This window comes from Silene latifolia, chromosome Y (genome assembly GCF_048544455.1).
Source record: "Silene latifolia isolate original U9 population chromosome Y, ASM4854445v1, whole genome shotgun sequence".
NCBI lineage: Eukaryota > Viridiplantae > Streptophyta > Magnoliopsida > Caryophyllales > Caryophyllaceae > Silene > Silene latifolia.
Window position 1 is genome coordinate 178,542,586 of NC_133538.1, and position 21,878 is coordinate 178,564,463.

Here is a 21,878-nt window from a genome sequence, read left to right on the forward strand (position 1 = left end):
AAAGCATCTGAACTTAGCACATTTATTAAAATACTGTAAAGCATAAAGTTTACAACATCCCAAATCCAAATACTGGTTTAACAAAATACAATCTCCAAAGTTTAACAATAAAAGAAATCCAATATAAGACTCAGACGGTGATGCTATGACTGGTGATGGCGATACTCCCAAGACATTTCCCAAGCTCACACTAGCAATACCTGTCAAGCCTGCTCACCATCCCCGAATAGATCACCGCAGATTCCACAAACAAAACGGAGTCAGTATTACTCAAACATTAAGACAAACAAACGGAGAAATCCACTGATCATCGCCAATTCCCATTACTCTATTCTCACACAGTAACCGACTACACACTGAAGTGTGTAGCCCTGCCAGATTACCCATCGCAACAGGTAATCCTCGCCGCCAGTGGGTGACCGCAGCCGATCCCACCTAGTCCAGCTCCTCAACGAGCGACAACAATCCCTGTCCCTTAATGTGCACATCCCCTCCCGTGGCGGGTTCCACGGAGGGCGAACTAGGGTGTGAAGCCACTCCCGCAAGTGACTCCACCACAATCACAAACACAAGATATCACAGCCATCTCAACACCCTTACACCATCATCGTTACAACAATCTCCATACTCCGATGATCAACAGATAACAATAATCACAACAACATGTCTTACAATAACAGTAAACTGAGTAGGAAACCCTACCTTAGAAATCAACAGTGGGAATGAACTCGCACACTCAGAAAGGCTCCTCTACGAAGTCTTCTCCTATACCATAATCATATCACACAATTACACATTGCACAACCCCCATATTCCCAATTCCGTAATTACAGTAACCCCAACGAATACAAACAACATAGAATAAAACTTACCAACAGTAGGATGAGGAATTGTACGTAGGGACTCCGACGGTTTCGCAAACAACAAAGCAATGGGATGATTAGGGAGAGATTAGGGTTAACGTAAAATGATGAAGTAGAAATGATGTTTTGAAAACTGACGCGGGATATAAAATAAATCTTAAACGCTCCCTAATCAAACCGTCAAAATAATACTCGTAAGACCGAATACTCGGTCGAGTAAAGTTATACTCGGCCGAGTATCCTCTACTCGGTCGAGTATTCACTATACTCGGCCGAGTATTCATCGGCAAAACCAAAACAACTCATAACAACAGCACTACTCGGCCGAGTAGGCTCTACTCGGTCGAGTAGTCACCATAGAAAATCCGTAGTGTTACAATCTTCCCCCCTTAAAAAGAACTTCGTCCCGAAGTTCATACTCTACTATAAAACAAAGCACAACACTACAGCACAAGACTATACTAACCACACATAACAACACCAAGGAACTAAACAAGTCACCACAAAAGTCATTATCCCGACTCAAAGCAAACAACAAACAAAACAAAACACAACCGCGACCATCTCCTACCCCCCTAAAAAGACAACGGTTACGTCCCCGTAACCAAACATACCTGATCAAACAGGTGAGGAAAACGTTCTCGCATAGCTTCCTCGGGTTCCCATGTGGCTTCCTCCACATTATGATTAGACCAAAGGACCTTGAGTAAGACCGTCTCACCATTCCGGGTCTTACGAATTTTGCGATCAAGAATCTCCTTAGGAATCTCGGCGTAGGACAAGGATTCATCAAGCTCGATGTTCTCCATTTCAAGGATATGCGACGGATCGCTCACATACTTCCGACGTTGAGATACATAAAAAACATTGTGTACTCTATCCAAAGCTGGTGGTAACGCTAACCTGTAGGCCACCTCGCCAACACGGTCCAAAATCTCATAAGGACCTATAAACTTTTGGCTTAGCTTACCCTTTTTCCCGAACCTCATAACACCTCGCATAGGTGACACTTTTAAAAGAACCTTGTCACCTACCATAAACTCAATGTCCTTGCGGTGCAAGTCAGCGTAGCTCTTCGACGATCCCGAGCCGCTTGCTCATCTTTTGCCGAATTAATTGGATCTGCTCAACCATATCTTGAACCAACTGTGGCCCTAAAACCACCGTCTCAGAACTATCATCCCAACAAACTGGACTTCGGCATTTCCGGCCATACAAAGCTTCAAAAGGTGCCATCCCAATGCTTGTATGATAACTGTTATTGTATGAAAACTCGATCAAATCAAGCCTGTCTTCCCAACTGCCCCTAAAGTCCATAACACATGCCCTCAGCATGTCCTCTAAGGTCTTGATGGTCCGTTCTGTCTGACCATCGGTTGCCGGGTGAAAGGTTGTACTCATCTTTAAAGTTGTACCCATCAACTCTTGCAGCTCTTGCCAAAACTTGGATATGAACCTCGCATCACGATCAGAAACGATATCTTTAGGTATACCATATAACCGAACCACATGCCTCCTGTAACCCAATGCCAGCTGCATCTTAGACCAAGTATCTTTCATGGGAACGAAATGAGCTGACTTGGTTAACCGATCAACAATCACCCAAATCATATTGTTACCTTGTTGTGACCTAGGTAACCCCACAATGAAGTCCATGGAGATCGACTCCCACTTCCACTCGGGTAATGTCAAAGACTGAATCTTACCTTGTGGTCTCCTTTGTTCACCCTTGACCTTTTGACAGGTCAAACATCTGGCCACAAACTCAGCTACATCTCTCTTTATGTTTGGCCACCAAAAAGTCTTCTTAAGGTCTCTATAAAGCTTGTCTCCACCTGGGTGAACTGAATAGGGAGTGCAATGAGCCTCCGTCAAGATCACTCTCCGCAACTCTGCATCCTCAGGAACACACCATATCCCATCAAAACGAACACTCCCATCTGGATGGATAGAAAACCTGGAAGCCGTCCCACTCTCTACCTTTGACTTCCACTCCTGAATCTTCGGATCAAGCTCTTGCTTACTTTTGATGTTCTCATACAACTCTGGCTCGATCGTCAAATCCCCGATGGTATCCCCCTCTCGAATCATAAAGATCCCCAAATTAGACATCTCATCCCTCAACTTCAGCAAGGACATAGCTGTACATAGAGAATGAACGCTCTTCCTACTCAATGCATCTGCAACAACATTAGCCTTACCCTCGTGATAGATGATCTCCATATCATAATCTCCAATCAACTCCATCCACCGTCTCTGTCGCATGTTAAGCTCCTTCTGAGTGTAGATGTACTTTAGACTCTTATGATCAGAGAACACCTTAAAAGTTGCTCCATAAAGGTAATGTCTCCAAATCCTAAGAGCGAACACCACTGCACCCAGCTCCAGATCATGATTAGGGTAGTTCCCCTCATATTGCTTCAGCTGTCTCGAAGCATAGGCTATGACTTTCCCTCCCTGCATCAAAACACAACCAAGACCATTCTTTGAAGCGTCGGTATATACCTCAAAGTTCTCACAACCCTCTGGCAAGGCTAAGATAGGAGCTGTGGTCAAGCGTTCCTTTAGGGTCTGAAACGCCGTCTCACAACTCTCATCCCAAACAAATCTAACTTCCTTCCTCATCAAAGATGTCATAGGCCGCGCTATGGTAGAGAAATCTTTCACAAATCTTCTGTAGTAGCCTGCAAGGCCTAAGAAACTCCGAATCTCAGCAATATTCTTCGGCGATTCCCACTTGGTAACGGCCTCAATCTTACTAGGATCCACGGATACCCCCTTCTTAGATATTACATGACCCAGAAAAGCCACCTCCTCTAACCAGAACTCACACTTGGATAGCTTGGCATAAAGCTGATTATCTCTGAAAGCCTGCAGAACTATCCGCAAATGCTCCTCATGCTCTTCCTTAGTCTTAGAATAGACTAAGATATCGTCGATGAAAACAACCACAAACCTATCCAAAAACGGTGTAAAGATCCGATTCATCAAATCCATAAAAGCTGCTGGCGCATTGGTTAACCCAAAAGGCATCACCACGTACTCGTAGTGACCATATCGAGATCGGAACGCTGTTTTAGGAATATCCTCGTCTGCTATCCTCAGCTGGTGATACCCCAACCTCAGATCAATCTTGGAAAACACACCTGCTCCACTTAGCTGATCAAACAAGTCATCAATCCTCGGCAACGGATACTTGTTCTTCACTGTGACCCGATTGAGCTCTCTGTAATCAATGCACAATCTCATACTCCCATCTTTCTTCTTTACAAAAAGAACTGGATCTCCCCACGGTGACACACTAGGCCTGATATAACCCTTTCCTAGCAACTCATGTATCTGCTTTTTTAACTCCGCCAACTCTTTAGGTGCCATACGGTAAGGTGCTTTAGATATAGGACCCGTTTCCGGCTTAAGCTCCACGCTGAAATCAACATCCCTCTTGGGAGGCAAACTTGGTATCTCCTCAGGAAAAACATCTTCGAACTCTCTCACCACAGATATCTCAGAAGCTGTCGGTGGCTCTACTTGATGATCTCTCACATGACAAAGAATTAAGGGACACTTCTTCCTTAAACATGACTTTAAAGTCATTACAGCTATGAACCTACACTTAGGCTTTACCACAAACCCTCTATAGGACACCCTAACACCCTTGGGACCCTTTAAAGACACTCTCTTTTGTCAACAATCTATCCTGGCATCATACTTAACTAGCCAATCCATCCCGACAATCACCTCGAACCCATCCATAGGAAACTCTAACAGGTCTACTGGTAAATCTACCCCTTCAACTACCATGGATACTCCCTTATACAGCTTGAGACACGACACAGACTCCCCTGAAGGTATGAATACATCATCTTTTATAACCTCAAACTTTCCCAAACCCATAGACACAGCATGACTCTTAGACACAAACGAATGTGTAGCCCCTAATCAAACAAAACAAAGCACGGTACATTATGAACAAGAAAGGTACCGGTAACTACATGAGCATCATCCTGTGCTTCCCGCTTGTCCATCATGAAGAGCTTTCCACTTTTTTTTAAATCCTGCACCGAATCAAGCATTGGAGGTACTTGGCTTGGCTGCTGAATCCTGAGTGACGCTATTATTCTGGCGCTGATACGATCCACCACCTCCGCGGTTGTAACCGCCCTGGTTGCCCTGTCCACCTCTGTTGCCCCATGAACCTCCCGGTCGGTTACTAGCAAAACTCTGAGTCGGCCCCTGAGAAAAATTCCCTGACCGTGCTCCTGAACCAGTGTCGGGCTTGTAGCTCGTGCATTCCCGTCTTTTGTGGCCTATCCCACCACAGTTGAAGCAAGTAAGGTTGGAGTTGTCACTCACAGCCCGACCCCCATTCTTTCCCCAACCACGAGATCCTCCCGAGAAACCACTCCACGAAAAAAGCCTTAGCATGGTTGAAATTCCCTTTCTTGTTGGTCGGTGACCGTTGTTTCCACCATCGGCCTTCCTCTTTTCTCGCAAAGGTCCTCTCATCGATCTCTCTTGAGAGATCTACCATTCTCTCAGCTTGACCCGCTCTCAAGTACACTTCCTTGAGGTCAGTAGCAACCCCGGCCGGCATACGACTCACGATCTTAGCAGATAAACCCCGCTCAAAACGGAGAGCCAAACCTCTCTGTCCTAGCTGCATATCTTCAACATAACGAGATAGCTCCAAAAACCGATGATAGTAATCAGTGACTGTCATCTCCTCGGTCATGGTGAAGGAATCAAAGTCGGATCTCATCTTGTGTCGGATATGCTCTGGCACAAACTGCTCTCTCATAGAACTCTTCAACCCAGACCACGGAATAGCTCCTTCCGCCTGGTAGTACGCTCTAGCATCTTCCTTGACATTTTGCCACCAAACTGCAGCCACACCCCTTAGGTAGTACACTACCTGCTCAACAATCATGTCCTCGGGGTACTTAACCATTTCCATGAGAGCTTCAATCTCACGGTGCCACTTCTCGAGTAGCTTTGGTTCACCTACCCCGTCATATGTGGGAGGGTTGAAGCGAGCAATGATGATGCTGAGTTGAGTTACATCCATCGACTTCTCGTTCCCCTTTCCCACATTTTTGAGAGCTTCAAGGAGAGCCTCTTGTTGCTCAATCATACGAGCAACCTCGTCAAGAGTCATCTCCGAAGCTTGGATCTGCGCGGGAGTTCTTTTGGGCGGCATACTGAACTGACAAGAAACACGGAAACGTAAACACAAAAGCCTACAACTCAAAACGTAGTAATCTCCGCCAAAAGAACACTCGGCCGAGTATACCAACATACTCGGTCGAGTAACGACTACTCGGTCGAGTATCCTAGATACTCGGTCGAGTATTTCGACTCCAGAAGCGAACTTCAAAAACTCAAAAACAACACTCGGTCGAGTAAAACAACACTCGGCCGAGTAGCCACTACTCGGTCGAGTATACCTCTTACTCGGTCGAGTTGTCACAAACAGTAGCTACGGCTACTCACTGCAAATCAATACTCGGTCGAGCTCTTGGTTACTCGGCCGAGTGCTCCCTACTCGGTCGAGTACCTGCCCTGCTCGGCCGAGTCACAAAATAGACAGGTATACAGTATAAAGTTCCCCTATCATGCTCACTATTCCCCGCAGCAAACGCATAATATTACGAGTTTAAATGCCATGTTATAATCACATTAGCATGCAATTCATAAATCAAGAACTTTAATGCCACATTAGAATCATATCAGCATGCAATTCATACATATGCTAAATCCAACATGACCAACATTCACAACCCGTCACATCCACCATTCCTCCCATCACAACATTTAGAAATTTCAACACACATACTTTCAACTATCAACTTTTACCAACATGCATCTTCACATACATGTACATACAAAACCTAGCTCTCATCACACTTCCCCATGTTACCGGCTCGAGTTGGTGAGGGCCAATTTGCGACTCCGGGACGTCTCCCGAGTCTTTGCGGTAGCTCCAAACAACTCTCCCCGGGTTAATTTTATTTAGACTCCCTAGGTTCATTATATTCATTTGTTTAGGTGCCGGAATCTTCGGCTCTGATACCACTTTGTAACACCCCCTCATACCAAGGTGCCTTACCAGGACCACCTTACCATGAAAGTGTGTTACCATCTCGGTTGCCCGAGGTTAGTACATATCAAAAGCGTCTCGAATCGAGCACATTTATTAAAATACTGTAAAGCATAAAGTTTACAACATCCCAAATCCAAATACTGGTTTAACAAAATACAATCTCCAAAGTTTAACAATAAAAGAAATCCAATCTAAGACTCAGACGGTGATGCTATGACTGGTGATGGCGATACTCCCAAGACAGTTCCCAAGCTCACACTAGCAATACCTGTCAAGCCTGCTCACCATCCCCGAATGGATCACCGCAGATTCGACAAACAACACGGGGTCAGTATTACTCAAACATTAAGACAAACAAACGGAGAAATCCACTGATCATCGCCAATTCCCATTACTCTATTCTCACACAAGAATCGACTACACACCAAGTGTATAGCCTGCCCAGATTACCCATCGCAACAGGTAATCCTCGCCGCCAGTGGGTGACCGCAGCCGATCCCACCTAGTCCAGCTCCTCAACGAGCGACAACAATCCCTGTCCCTTAATGTGCACATCCCCTCCCGTGGCGGGTTCCACGGAATGCGAACTAGGGTGTGAAGCCACTCCCGCAAGTGACTCCACCACAATCACAAACACAAGATATCACAGCCATCTCAACACCCTTACACCATCATCGTCACAACAATCTTCATACTTCGATGATCAACAGATAACAATAATCACAACAACATGTCTTACAATAACAGTAAACTGAGTAGGAAACCCTACCTTAGAAATCAACAGTGGGAATGAACTTGCACACTCAGAAAGGCTCCTCTACGAAGTTTTCTCCTATACCATAATCATATCACACAATTACACATTGCACAACCCCCATATTCCCAATTCCCTAATTACAGTAACCCCAACGAATACAAACAACATAGAATAAAACTTACCAACAGTAGGATGAGGAATTGTACGTAAGGACTCCGACGGTTTCGCAAACAACAAAGCAATGGGATGATTAGGAAGAGATTAGGATTAACGTAAAATGATGAAGTAGAAATGATGTTTTGAAAACTGACGCGGGATATAAAATAAATCTTAAACGCTCCCTAATCAAACCGTCAAAATAATACTCGTCAGACCGAATACTCGGTCGAGTAAAGTTATACTCGGCCGAGTATCCTCTACTCGGTCGAGTATTCACTATACTCGGCCGAGTATTCATCAGCAGAACCAAAACAACTCATAACAACAGCACTACTCGGCCGAGTAGGCTCTACTCGATCGAGTAGTCACCAAAGAAAATCCGTAGTGTTACAATGATACAAGAACCTCCTATTTCCCATATACACATACTTACGAGAAGACTTCAAGTATTCAGACTCGATATCCTCTCCACACAATGGACAAGCCTCTTTCCCATGAGCTGTGTGCCCAGAAAGGTCGCCATAAGCCGGATAGTCAGATTTTGTACACAATAACATCGCTCTCAAATTGAAAGTTTCGTTCTTATATGCATCAAATACTTCTATCCCACTATCCCACAACAATCCGAAATCATCTAGAAGAGGTTCCAAATATACATCTATATCATTTCCAGGTTGTTTAGGGCCGGAAATTAACAACGACAACATCAAATACTTTCTTTCATGCACACATATGGAGGTAAGTTATAAATAGCCAACACTACTGGCCAAGTACTATGTTGGCTACTCATGTTTCCGTGTGGGTTCATTCCATCAGTGGACAGCGCTAGACGTAAGTTTCTAGGTTCATTGCCGAATTCGGGATACTTAGCGTCGAACGATTTACATTGCATACCATCTACCGGGTGTCTTAGATTTCCATCATTTATTCTTCCTGTTTCATGCCAAGTTAACATTTTTGCACCATTGGGATTCGCATAAATCCTTATGACTCTTGGTATCAATGGAAAATACCACAACACCTTAGCCGGGATCCCTTCCTTATCCTTATAACGCCACTCCAAACATTTAGTGCAATTGGTTAAGTTTTGATATAATTTCTGATATAATATGCAATCATTTGGACATGCATGTATTTTCTCATATTTCATACCCACTCTTCTTATTAGTTTTTTCGCCTCATATGTCTTAACAGGTAGAACATTACCATCAGGAAGCAACTCCTTTATCAAGGCTAAAAAACTAGTGAAACACGTGTCACTCACCCCATTTGCCCCCTTGATATTATACAACTTCACCACAGCCGACATTTTTGTGAACTTACAACCAGGATACAGAGGTGCTTCAGACTCACACAACTTCTCATACATGTTGTTAAGGCCATCCCAATTACTAGTGTCATCACCTCCATCTTCAAAAGCAATCGACTCATCATCATTCTCTTCACTATCTATAGACCCAACATTCAACTTCTCTACTTCCAACTCTTCCAACTCAAAAAACTCGGCAAACTCAGGATCATCAGTTAGCCTTTCGTGTACCTCAACATCATCTTCTTCAGAGTTATTCTCTTCCTCTAATGATTCCCCATGAAAAATCCAACGTGTATAGGATCGACTAAATCTCCACTTTTCTAGGTGTATTTTAACATCCAGAAAAGCCATATAGCTAATATTACCACATCTTTCACAAGGACATGCAATACTAGAAGAACCTTTCAAATTGTTCGAAACGAATTCATAAAATTCAGCTAAACCATCCTTGTTGGTGCGGTCACTCATATTTGCATCAATCATCCAAGTTCGAGTCATTATTCTACATTCATAATAATAGGCAACTAATTCAGAAAATATAATAATAGGCAAACAAATAAACGAAATTCAGGAAAGCAATTAAGCTAAATTATCAACAAATTAGATAATAACCCAAAAAATCCTATATCTATAAGCGTTGCTAAGAAACATATATATACCGATTGATAAACACGATGAGGAGAGAAGACGATGCGTGACAACGGTGACGGAGATGAAGACAGAGACGATCGGGGAGGAATGGAGGATGATATAGTAGCGATGACGTATTAGCTTGTGTTTGTGTTTTGTAGCGTATAGCAGAATAAAGCAATTTGTTGTTCATTCTTAAGATTTTCATAACATTAATAACAACGGTTATTCAGTCTGAAACCGTTGTTAAAAAGTATTAAAAACGGGTTCTAATAAAACCGTTGTGATTACTTTTCATAATTTGGCGCCAAATTATTAACAACGGTTAAAATTTATTACAGATTCAACCGTTGTCATTAATGTTTATATTAACAACGGTTTTTCAAGTATAACCCGTTGTTAAAACCAATAACAACGGTTAACAACACAGAACCGTTGTAATTAATTTTGGTAAAGTTCGCGGCATAAATTCTACAACGTGTTTTGATGATTTTCGTGAATAAGCGTTGTTAAAGGGCCGTTGTAGTTGCCTGTATTTGTAGTAGTGATGGCACTAGGTTAGATTTAGGATTTTAGAGTGGATAGCATTAGAAACCCTAATTAGTAATATGACTCAACTCATAAGTTGATTCAACAAAATTACTAATTATAAGCTTAAAATAAAACCACACTCAATATGAATATAAGCTTCCTTGTAAAATAAATACTTTTTGCTAAAACATTTAAAAGAGACAAAAACATTTTTCAAAAACAGTATGAAAACATTTTAGTCGTGTATTGTATAAACTTGACATCTCAATGTTATAGTAGAAGAGCTATAACATTGAGCTCTTATATAAGTAATGTTATAGCTCTGAGGCCATAACTTTACCAATCTAAGAAGCGCATTCTTACGTTACTATTACGAGATAATCACCTACGCTATTCTAATATTCGAGTGTAGGCTACTTTATCATCCAAGCTTGATCAATCTTTAAATGAGATTCATCTTCTCATGTATGCTTGAATAATTCTTCAATATCTTGAAATATATTGATCCGTGATTCAGGGCTTGATCATAATAGAGTCTTGTATACTTTCATCACAATTCTTTAGGCCTTGCAAATAATAAGTCTAATCTGAACAGACTAAACAAACAATTACGCGCAACGAGTTTATAGAATGTAAATCACTCTTGACATCATCAAAACATCAAACATATAAATCTATATGGTTCAACAAGGACATAGAACGCAAACCAATGTTCGATGGCGAGCCAGCAATGCAAAAGTTTCAGATGTCGTGATTAAATCGTAGAGCACATTTTTTCATGTGTCTATTAAGATGAGATGTGCCATTACCACTATTTGCATTGAAAACTTACTTACAATAGATACAAGTTGCTCGAACTTCAACAGGCGACAACTCTTTTCTGGTCATTTCCCTCCATACTTTTGACTTCAATTTTCTGCCTTTTGTATTGCAAGGAGTAGTGTTCTCCTGGGGAGCATCTGGAGCGGTGCTCTCTTTGGAAGCATCCAACTCAACAAGTTTATTTCTTGTTCCTTCGGCTATAGTAGTACGTCTGGAATAAAACAAACATATCTGCAAACACATTATTCTAAAAAAGGAGGGAACTATACTGAAAGTCTTAAATCATAAAGGGAAATTACTTCCTACAACAATCATCGAATATAAAAATTAAAAACCAATTGAACTCTTATATAGAATAATTAGTATTAAGATCTAAAATTAATAAACTCAAACTTAGAAAAACTCATCTTAACGACATTGGAGATGATGAAAAAGCTTATGAATTAGAAATAATACATTAGATCTCAGCCTTATATTTACTCGATTTGCTTGTACTATCACGACAGATAGGTAAAGAACTAAAAATATACTCCGTAGTCCGTAGCTTAATAGATAAACGAATAGGAATTGTGAAAGAAAGAGTAACATACACATATATTTATACCCAGAGAGGGAAGACATATAGCCTATATTGAAGAAGATATGAGAGCAAGTGCAATGGAAGAACTTTATAATAAAATTTATTGTTCACATTAATTAATTTCAAGTCATTATTCACCAATTTCTAAGTTTAAGAACTTTATACTCCAATGGACAAACTTTTTTCCTTGTTTTTAATTTGGATTTATAATAAATTTTATTGTTCACATTAATTAATTTTACCTTTAATATATATCAAGAACTTGGTTCTTAAAAAAGAACCAAGTTCTTATTTTAACAAACTCAATACCTCTTGCAATGGGAAGAACTTTATTCTAAAAGTTCTTGTTGATAAACCCAAGATTAAAACCTCCCATTGCATTTGCTCTGAGGCTGTTGGATGAGAAGACAATGAATAATAGCTTCGAGTTTTCGAGAGATGAAAAGTTGGTACATTTGATTTTGCTAGTAATCGTAGATCTAGGTATCGAATATTGGTATTGGTACTTGCAGTTGGTAGGTGGTAAATGTTTTGATCTCAAGCGGTGGACGGGTGGAGTTGGAAGGATTTCTAAATTTTGTAGGTGTTAACTTAACGGGCCGGGTGGGCTAGCCCGTCTTAAAATTTCCTTGTCCTTGTCCGGCCCATTTACAAATATGTGCTGGGCTGGGTTAGCCCGTGGCCCATTTTTTTAAAATAATGTTATCCAAACCCGGTAAAAATTCGGGCCGGATGGGCCGGGTTATTGGACGGTACGGCCCATGATCAGCTCTACATCTGACCATCAATATAAAAACTAAAAAAGGGCATTAGCCTATAGGTTATATAAAACGTCAGGGCCGTCTTTGGGCATGTGCGGCCCGTGCGGCTGCACATGGCCCCCAAAATTTTGGCCCAAAATGTTGCAGCGGTCGATTAGCAATTGTATGGTTAGAGATGTTTTTTCTCCATTAAATTAAGCTATTGGCAAACTAAAAATGCACTAAATGAGTAGATTTTTCATTCCTAATTCCTAAGTTCCCTAATTTACTTAAATTTCCCATAAATATTATCAATTCTTTTCAGTTTCCAATAATAAAAGTTTCCTAATTTACTTAAATTTCCCATAAATATTATCAATTGTGTTTATACCATGTATAAAAATATTCTTCTCACCCAAAGTAGTATAAAAAATTTTTAATTTTTTTTTTGTTGACAATCGGATTAACGAGACCTACATATTAATAGCACGCTTAGCTATCCTATGAGCGGCTTTATTACAAATTCTAGGAACATAAGCAAAAGAAATACAATGAAAGTTTGCCGGGCGATCCTCTTTCCCCTTATATTTCTGTTATGTGCTTGGAAATTCTCTCGTTAAACATTCTACGTATGGAGAAGGAGGGGATTTTACGAGGAATAAAGATCAGCAAAAATAGTATCCCTATCTCTCATATGCTTTTTGCGGATGATTCTATGTTTTTTATTGAAGGTAATTCTAAGAGTTGCGAAAGCCTTGACAAAGTTATTAAGGGTTATTGTCATTCCTCCGGCCAGGTTATTAATGATAATAAGTCCTCTATGATGTTAAGTTCAAGCTCTAGTCTGTCCTTTGCTCGAAAATGCTTGAAAACCTTCAACATTCCGTGTGGCACTAATTTGGGATCTTACTCGGGTATTCCTACGGACGTGGGACTCTCAGGTGGGAACAAAAGTAAAAGGGAAATTTTTAAGTTTATCATTGATAAGGTTAGGAAGCGTTTATCTTCATGGAATTGCATTCTTCTATCGCCGGCGGGTAGATTGGCTTTGATTTTTTCTGTCTTGTCCTCCCTCTCAGTTTACTTTCTATCGGTATTCAAAATACCGGTAAGTGTGACAAAAAGATTAGATGCTATTTTGTCACATTTTTGGTGGGCGGGTCATAAGAAATCTCCCTCTATTAGCTGGTGTAGTAGGCTTTTCCTAAGTCAACCCAAAAGGAATGGTGGTCTGGGTATTAGACGTATGAAGGAGTTCAATCAAGCACTTCTAGCAAAGTTAGGATGCAGAATGATCACTCACCCAGATTCTATTCTCTGTAAGTCTATTGGTGCTAAATATGGCCTAAAGTGGCGTGATGGTGATCTGCTTTTTAACGATGGCAAGAGTAATTCTTCGTGGGGATGGAAAGGTATTGTTTGGGGCCTTCAACTCATCAAACTTCATTTAGCGTGGAACTTCTCCCCATTTTCTGACCTTGGTGTTTGGAATACTAAATGGGTTCATGGAACGGTGCCGAGACCACGATGTGTTGAGCTTCTTACTGATTCACCAAACTTGTGTAATTTGAGAATCAAAGATCGTATTTGTAATAGCAACAGTTGGGACCATAGACTTGTGTCTATGTCTTTTGATGAAACTTCCACTAAGGACATTCTTGCTATTCCAATTCGATGCTCTGATGGCAGCGACAACTTCTATTGGTTTGCCTCGTCATCTGGGAATTACTCAGTTAAGATTGGCTATCACACTGCTCTTCAAAATTTATGGAACATTTCAGCTTCCCCGAAGGACCGATCAAGAGTTCCTGCTGCATGTATAGGTGTTTTTCAAAAAATCCTTTGCAATTTGCCAGGGCCGAAAAGCTGGATCATTCTCTTATGGAAACTTCTCACGGAATCGTTGCCCACTGGGGAAGGATTCCTAAGGAGGGGCTTTGATGGTCCTTTTACTTGTGTGCTTTGTAATTCACAAGAAACGGAATCACCGGACCACCTATTCCGGGACTGTTCCTTTGCTAACAGAGTTTGGGCTGGAAGTCTCCTTGGGATTAGGGCAAAATCAGGGGATAATTTGAGTCTCCAGTCTTGGGTTTGGAATTGGCTCTCTGTTCTTTTTAAGACTGATAATAAGCATGAGGCTTGTCTCTCCTTTTTGTGTACCTTTTGGACTATTTGGGTGGTAAGGTGCAGAAAGATTTTTGATAGTACCGAGTGCTCCCCTATTGGTGCTATCTTACTTTATCAAGACTCTCATAACTTAGCTCTTTCTGCTGAAGATGGGAAACCGGGGTTCATAGCTTTCCAAACACCGATGGAAGAGGACTTGACTAATCTTAGGAATGGAGTACCCTTTCCTCTGATTCAGAGTTCTGTGAGTTGCTCTCGGTCTCATATTTATGTGGATGCGGCGTGGTCTAAGGAGTTTGTCTTTGGGGTTTGGCGGATGCATCCTTTTTATAATTATATTGTTTAAGATTACGTATCAAAGGAATGGCTGAGAATGCTGAACAAGCGGAAGCTTTGGCAATTAGGGAAGCCTTAAAGTGGGCGCTCTCGCGCAACATCCTCCATATTAACATTTTCTCTGATTGTCTACAGGTTCTTGCCCAAGACCTACGGTTCTCTCAACTCAAACATTAGGCAAGGAACACTATTGACGATATAACCGATCTAGCGGCAAATCTTTTAATTTAATTCTTACAGAAAAGTACAATAATCTCTTGAAATTTTTTAAAAACTTTGCTAAACTTTTATCACTAATTACGTCCTTATCCTATATATTGTATAGAACCGCAAGTTTGCGTTCTTTGTTCATCGGATTGATAATTAAAATTTCACGTTTAAAAACATCTAGGGTTAATTATCAAGGGCCCCATTTCAGTGTCGCACAGGGCCACCTAAATGTCTGAGACGCCCGTGTAAAACGTCTGCCTTTACATCGCATTCCGTTCTGCATTCAATGGTGGAAGTAGTTGTGCTCAACCAACATCAGAGAACTTCATATGATGTCGGTATGGTCATGTACTTAGCAAGACAAAGTATATCCTTTTAAGAACTGCATATTATATCTTAACTATAGAAGCTCCAAATCCCAACTTAACATAGGGTTTAGCATATGTACGATATAATAAAGACAACCATTCTCACAAAACATCCAAGGGTTCAGGGAGCTACAAGAAACCTCGTCATAAAATCTTCATTACAGGGGCGTCTTAGAACAATCGGAGACCCGGTGCGAAAGAAAAAATGAGGCCCTAAAATTTACACTCAAACTTTCTAGATATGAACATATTGTCAATTTTTCGTTTGCTTAACAAATAAAATTACATCATAAACTAAACCAAATTTTACTAACATTTTGTAGAGAAAACATCTTTACATACAACTATACAAGTATACAACACCACAGTACATTCAATCGACGGAAAAACAAAATTCCAACCACACAACATCATTAAAGGTAAAATTTTTATTCAAGTTTACGCCTAAATCTTCTTCTAAAACAAAAGGGTATTGTATAATTACACAAATCATTCATAAAAATACACAAAAACTTACAAAAATTTATCAGGATAGATACCAAAAGGTAATTACAACATTAAATTAATTAAAATCTCAAAAGAAATCAACACCTTGCTGCTAGGATATGGTAACCATACGCGACTCTTTTGACGAAGGAAGAAAGAGAGCAATTTCTACCTTGTATTCAGTTTATATATCCTTCTAAATTTTCCGATTTGAAATTGATGAATTGGGTTGCTTTCTTGAAAAAAGTATCAGTTAGATCTTTTCTTAGGCGGGTTGAAGTGATTGTAAATTTGTATGAAAAATCAAAGATATAAACCTGAGATTGGATGAACATTTAATTATTTTGGGAGTTTGGGTGTGGAAAATCTCAAAGGCCATATTGGAAAGGAGAAAATTAAGGAGTGATTACTGAACAATGAACATCGTCTTGTAAGTTGTAGCTTTAGATTTTTTTTTTTTTTTTTTTTTTTTTTTTTTTACAATGAAGGATTATGAACTTGGGCCTAAATTTTGGAGGCCCGTGCGGGCGCCTAGGCTGCCGGCGCTAGCGCTTAAACCTAACCCCGTTTCATTATACATAGCAAAGCAAAACAACAAGATGTTAATACAACGTTAAACTTCGAGCAGGGGCGTCAAATGAATTTGCGGGGCCCTGTTCCAAAATGCTAAACTGAGGCCCCTAAATTGGGTCCCTTGAGAAAAGTTGGGAGTCGTGCGATGGTCGAGCTCGGGGGACTAGTAAGGACGCTTGTATCGTTTGAAAAGAAAACTCAAAAATTTTATTCAAATTTTCCACGTGCTTTTTGAGTTTATCTTATAACATTATTACTTGTTTCCTTTCCATTAAAAAATTCAGTCCCCTAACAGTAAATCGTGATTACGTCAGTGATCCATTAAAAAATTCAGTCCCCTAACAGTAAATCGTGATTACGTCAGTGATTAGTCACGTATCAAATGTCAAATAAGGATCATATATTTAGTTACACAAATTCTCATTGAAGACGGACACTATCCGTCACAAGCTGAACACGGATAGTGTCCCTCTCACAAAATACAAATGAATAGTGCAAGTGGGGGAAATGGATACCCCCACTTGTCCTCCCACTTGCATTTTGTGAGAGGGCCACAATCCGTCTTCAGCTTGTGACGAATAGTGGTCGTCTTCAATGAGACGGACCGAGTTACTTATTGTATTGTATATGAGCAATTACTTTCAAAACATAATATGATTTTTCTTCCGACAAAAAAAATATTTCATTTCCATTTTTTTACTTGTAAAATTAAATCTTTAAATCTTCAATTTAAAAGTAAATAAAATCAATCAATATCTATCTATATTATTAAAGGAAATTTTTTTCGAGCGATTACAGAGAGTCCAACTTTTCCGAACCACTAAAATTATTTATTAAATAAATATACTTTGTTATTAATTAAATAGAATATACTATTAGCGTATATATGTGAATATCAATCCGTTACCGGTAACAGCATTTGGCACATACCTAAAGACTTCACCATTAGTAAAAAAAAGATAAGAATATGGGTGTTGGAGTTTCACAAGGAAGAAACCACAACAAGTCCACAATGTCCCACATCATATAAAAGAGGTCTTTCACCTCTTCGCTTTTACAGATTATCATTGTCAATGTCTATTTGTTCGTATATATACTAGCAAGTTTTATTTTGCCAATGTCTATTTATTTTATTAATTTTCCAACTAACATTATTTCGTTGAACTAATATCAATCTTCGAAAAAGTGTGTTAACGTTACTAACTTTAATTTATCTCGTGTGTTGAGGTTGATATATCATCTTGCAAGATGGTAGAGTCTGATGATTTTACGAGATAATATGGCTACGAAGGTATCAATTATCCACATCTGTTTTAAAGGTAGGACGACTTTCAACATTTTACTTGCATCTTTAAATGGACATCCATATTGTTTATTTATACCTAAAAAAAAAATTCATCATGAGTCTATATTCCTCTATTGTACGTATCATGGAAATAAGGATTATTGTTATTGTCTGTTATTGTTTATTCGTTATACTACTATATGCGTATACTTATATCATTGTTTGTTTCATTCAAGTAGTGCACTTCAAATCCTAATCTCCTATCATTATTGATTACGTGAGTAGTTAATTGCACATAATTAGATTCCCTAAAAAAATAGTATAATCCAAAAACCGTCAAATAGCAGCTTAAAACACCTACTTGCTATTACTATTCGAGAAATACTTGATTTTCCCTTGAATCTCTACATAACTTAATATCTCCATCATCTTATGTATATAATTGCAGGTGCATCTTATTTGTCACAAACGCCATGGTTTTATATAACAAAAATTTAAGCTACCTCATATATAATATATTGAGTATGTTTATATGTCTCTAATTATTTTGAACATTGTTTTGTTTGAGTGGTTTCTTTTCCAGGAGTATAGATGGAAGTAGAAGAGTACCCTGAGTCAAAGATATATCGTATCATCTAACAATATAACAATATGGGTTAATATATCATAATATTATCATATAATAATCTAGATATAGATTAGATTTTGGAGATATTACTAAATACTCCGTATATTGTGTATTCATCTTCTTACAACCAAACAATTGTTAATTTTTAATTTGAAATTTTTAAATTTAAGTATTTCAATACATGAGCACCTAAGCGTAAGATGTTATTTAGACTTACCCTCTAAGTGGCTTTAAAAATTTAACTTACCCTTTATTATATTAACGATGTTTTAGTTTTTCAAATATAAGAACGTTATCTAGCTACTATAGCTTTCAAGCTATGAAAAGGATATTGCATGGATGCATGTATACGTGTAAGATCAGGTATCTTTATTCCCTTACGTTCAAGCGAATTACTCTTAATCGAGCTCACTTAAATTAAAAACAACTCAATGTTATACTAATCCTCCGCAATTACATAAAGTCTAATAAGAGTATAAAACACTTTTGAGTACCCTTATTAATGTCAAGTTTTCCAAAAGTCTCATTAAAAGCTCTTATTGAAGTCAAGTTTTCCAATAGTCTCATTAAAAGTAGAGCATAAACATCATTTATTATCTAATCATGTAGATCAAATACGGAGTAATAAAGAATTTGGTACACGAAACAAATAATTTGGTTCGTACAACACCCGCATATAACTAATTTAGATTTCGTCATTACTGTATTATTATACAGTATCTAATTATATGTGTATTTTATGATGAGTATACAAGCTAATTAAATCAACCTCTTCTGTTTCGGTTATTTGTTTGTCTTTGGTTTTGGCACAAAGACTAAGGAGAGATGATGGGGTCAATTTGTAACACCCCGATTTATAAAGGAGCCTCTAGCAAGACATTCCCTAATAAACCGGACTGTTACCATCTCAGTTTCCCGAGGTAGTGAATAACAAATTAAACTCCAAGGCAAATTACATAATTTTTTAAACTTAATTTTTACAAAACCTCATTTACATCAAATTACAAAGAACTAACATAAATAAAAGTGAAAGTCTTCTAAATGATGATCTAGCAACTAAGTCTTCTGATCCAGTGTCTCACGCCCATCAAGCTCCCATCCTATCTCATAAACCTGTCAAGTCTTCTCCCCAATATTTGGATCGTCACAGGTGTTCACGAATACACAGGGTCAACCACGAGGTTGAGTAGGGAATACAATGAAACAAAAAAAATATGATATGCATGCTCCTCCGTCACCTCCACCTCCATCTCAACTCATATCTCATAACCCGTACAACCCAGACATACCGATCCCCGGTAGACTATATATCGACCGTAGCCGATCTGCCAGCTCGCAGCTGAGGACACCAGGGCAAGTCCTGCAGAACCCGCCTGGGCCTTATCACAACATCATCATCACCACACCACGTCACCACAACATCCTCCATCTCCAATGCATATGAATGCTCAAGAAATTAATGCAACACAATATGTATATCATTGAACTGATAAATCATGGAATCATGCCGGTTACCGAATGTTGTGATAATATACTCAATACGATCAATTCAGTCAAGCACATTCCAGGATATGAATCATAACATGAATCAACAACCACGAATCACGTCAACGTTCACAGTTTGGTCATATGAAACACAAACAAGTCAACACAATTCAACAACAACGATAATAAGTCAAGTGTATTTCCCTACCTTTTCGCAATCCAAGCACACAAGCAATCAATTATGATCCTTCACATATCCATCACCTACATAACATAATTATGTATAATTACCACCTACTCAATCAAATAATCATGCACATAACCTAGACTCATCATAACTTAATAGGAATATCAACTTAAAGAACAAACACGATTTTTCCTGATTTTCCAGCACATGACAGACTCGGAATAAAATACATAACTAATTTCAGAAAATTCTAATTGATGCAAGGCCAATTGGATTGGAACCCCATGAGTCTTAGCTACAAATTATATCTACGTGTTTTTCTCAAATTCCAAACTTATCAAGAGTTTTCAGACTGATTTCCAAAAACTGACAGAAACCGTCGCATAAAAAGTAGTGATTCATAAAACGAGTTTAAACATTATTTTGCAGTAATTACAAATCCTATTATCATCTAGACTATACAAAGATGATGTATGAAGAAGCCTCATAATTAAATCGACATAAAAATTAGGGTTTTAAATCATTTTCCACAACCAAATCAGATTCGCGGACTTTTCAGCGACATGTTCATAAATAAATCACCTAGGACAAACCATAAAGAATTTGACTACGAGATTTTATATGCATAAACTAGACATGAAATAAACAGAACTCTCTTTTCAAACTTTTTGAAGAGGAACAATTTAAAATAGTATAAACAATGGAATGAAATCGACTTACAAACAGGGAAATCGAATTAGGTTGGAATCGATGAGAAATCTTCAATCAAATGAAAGGCTCGACAATTCTTCTTCCTCTCCTTTTCTCTAGGTTTAGAAATGGTTTTATGAATGATAAAATAAAAAGAGGGGAGAGGGAGAGCGGCTCTTAGATTAGGTTTAGGGTAAATGGTGGTTACATGTTCCGGGTAGGGCAAATGGGTTAAACGGGTATGGTCGTTGGGTAAATGTAGATGGGTAATTCTTGACCCAAAAGACAAAATGTGATGTAGCCCGACTCAACATATACGATATAAACCCGACTTAATAACATTCACGATATTACGATGCAACCAATATAAAATGTATAATACTAATATATAATAATATCCGTTTAATCGATAATATAAAATACGGGGTATCACAGTCTACCCTCCTTAAAAGAAACTTCGTCCCGAAGTTTACCCTCTCTACCAACCAACGCAAACGAATTATGAAACGCATATACAGAAGTATGTAAGGCACCCACCAAATTGAATATTAAACGCAGTATTACATTCCACCCTCCTTAAAATAAACTTCGTCCCCGAAGTTTAACCATAACAGAAACACATCATGTAACACTCCAACATAACCCACACAACGCATAACCAATATAGCCAAACTGAGAAATCACACATGAAAGTATAAAGATTTGACAATCCTACCCTCCTTAAACATGGTTACGTCCCCGTAACCTTCATTATTATAACAAAAGTTCTCAAACTACTGCTAACAACTGCAAGAGGATAAAAGATTCACAACTCACGCTCAAGTTAACTAATCCCTACCAAAGACAATCAATATACAAGCTCTCTCAAGATGCCTAGGTGCTCACATATGGTTCATGTCAAATAACATCGTTTCATCAAGTTTACTAAGCAAGATCACTAACGTAACATACCACGATAATCCTATCCGGCGTATTCTCGTGGCAGCATATTTTCCAAGAAATATTG

At 39.0% G+C, this 21,878-nt stretch overlaps 1 long non-coding RNA gene across 1 annotated transcript; it reads right to left on the bottom strand.

The window, feature by feature from the left end:
• Positions 1–19,505: 19,505 nt before the first annotated feature.
• Positions 19,506–21,196, bottom strand: LOC141633767 (uncharacterized). The gene is made up of 3 exons (XR_012538540.1): positions 20,903–21,196; positions 20,204–20,259; positions 19,506–19,632 (listed from the first exon to the last, which is right to left on the bottom strand). It is a non-coding gene; the product is annotated as an uncharacterized LOC141633767 (long non-coding RNA).
• Positions 21,197–21,878: the final 682 nt, after the last annotated feature.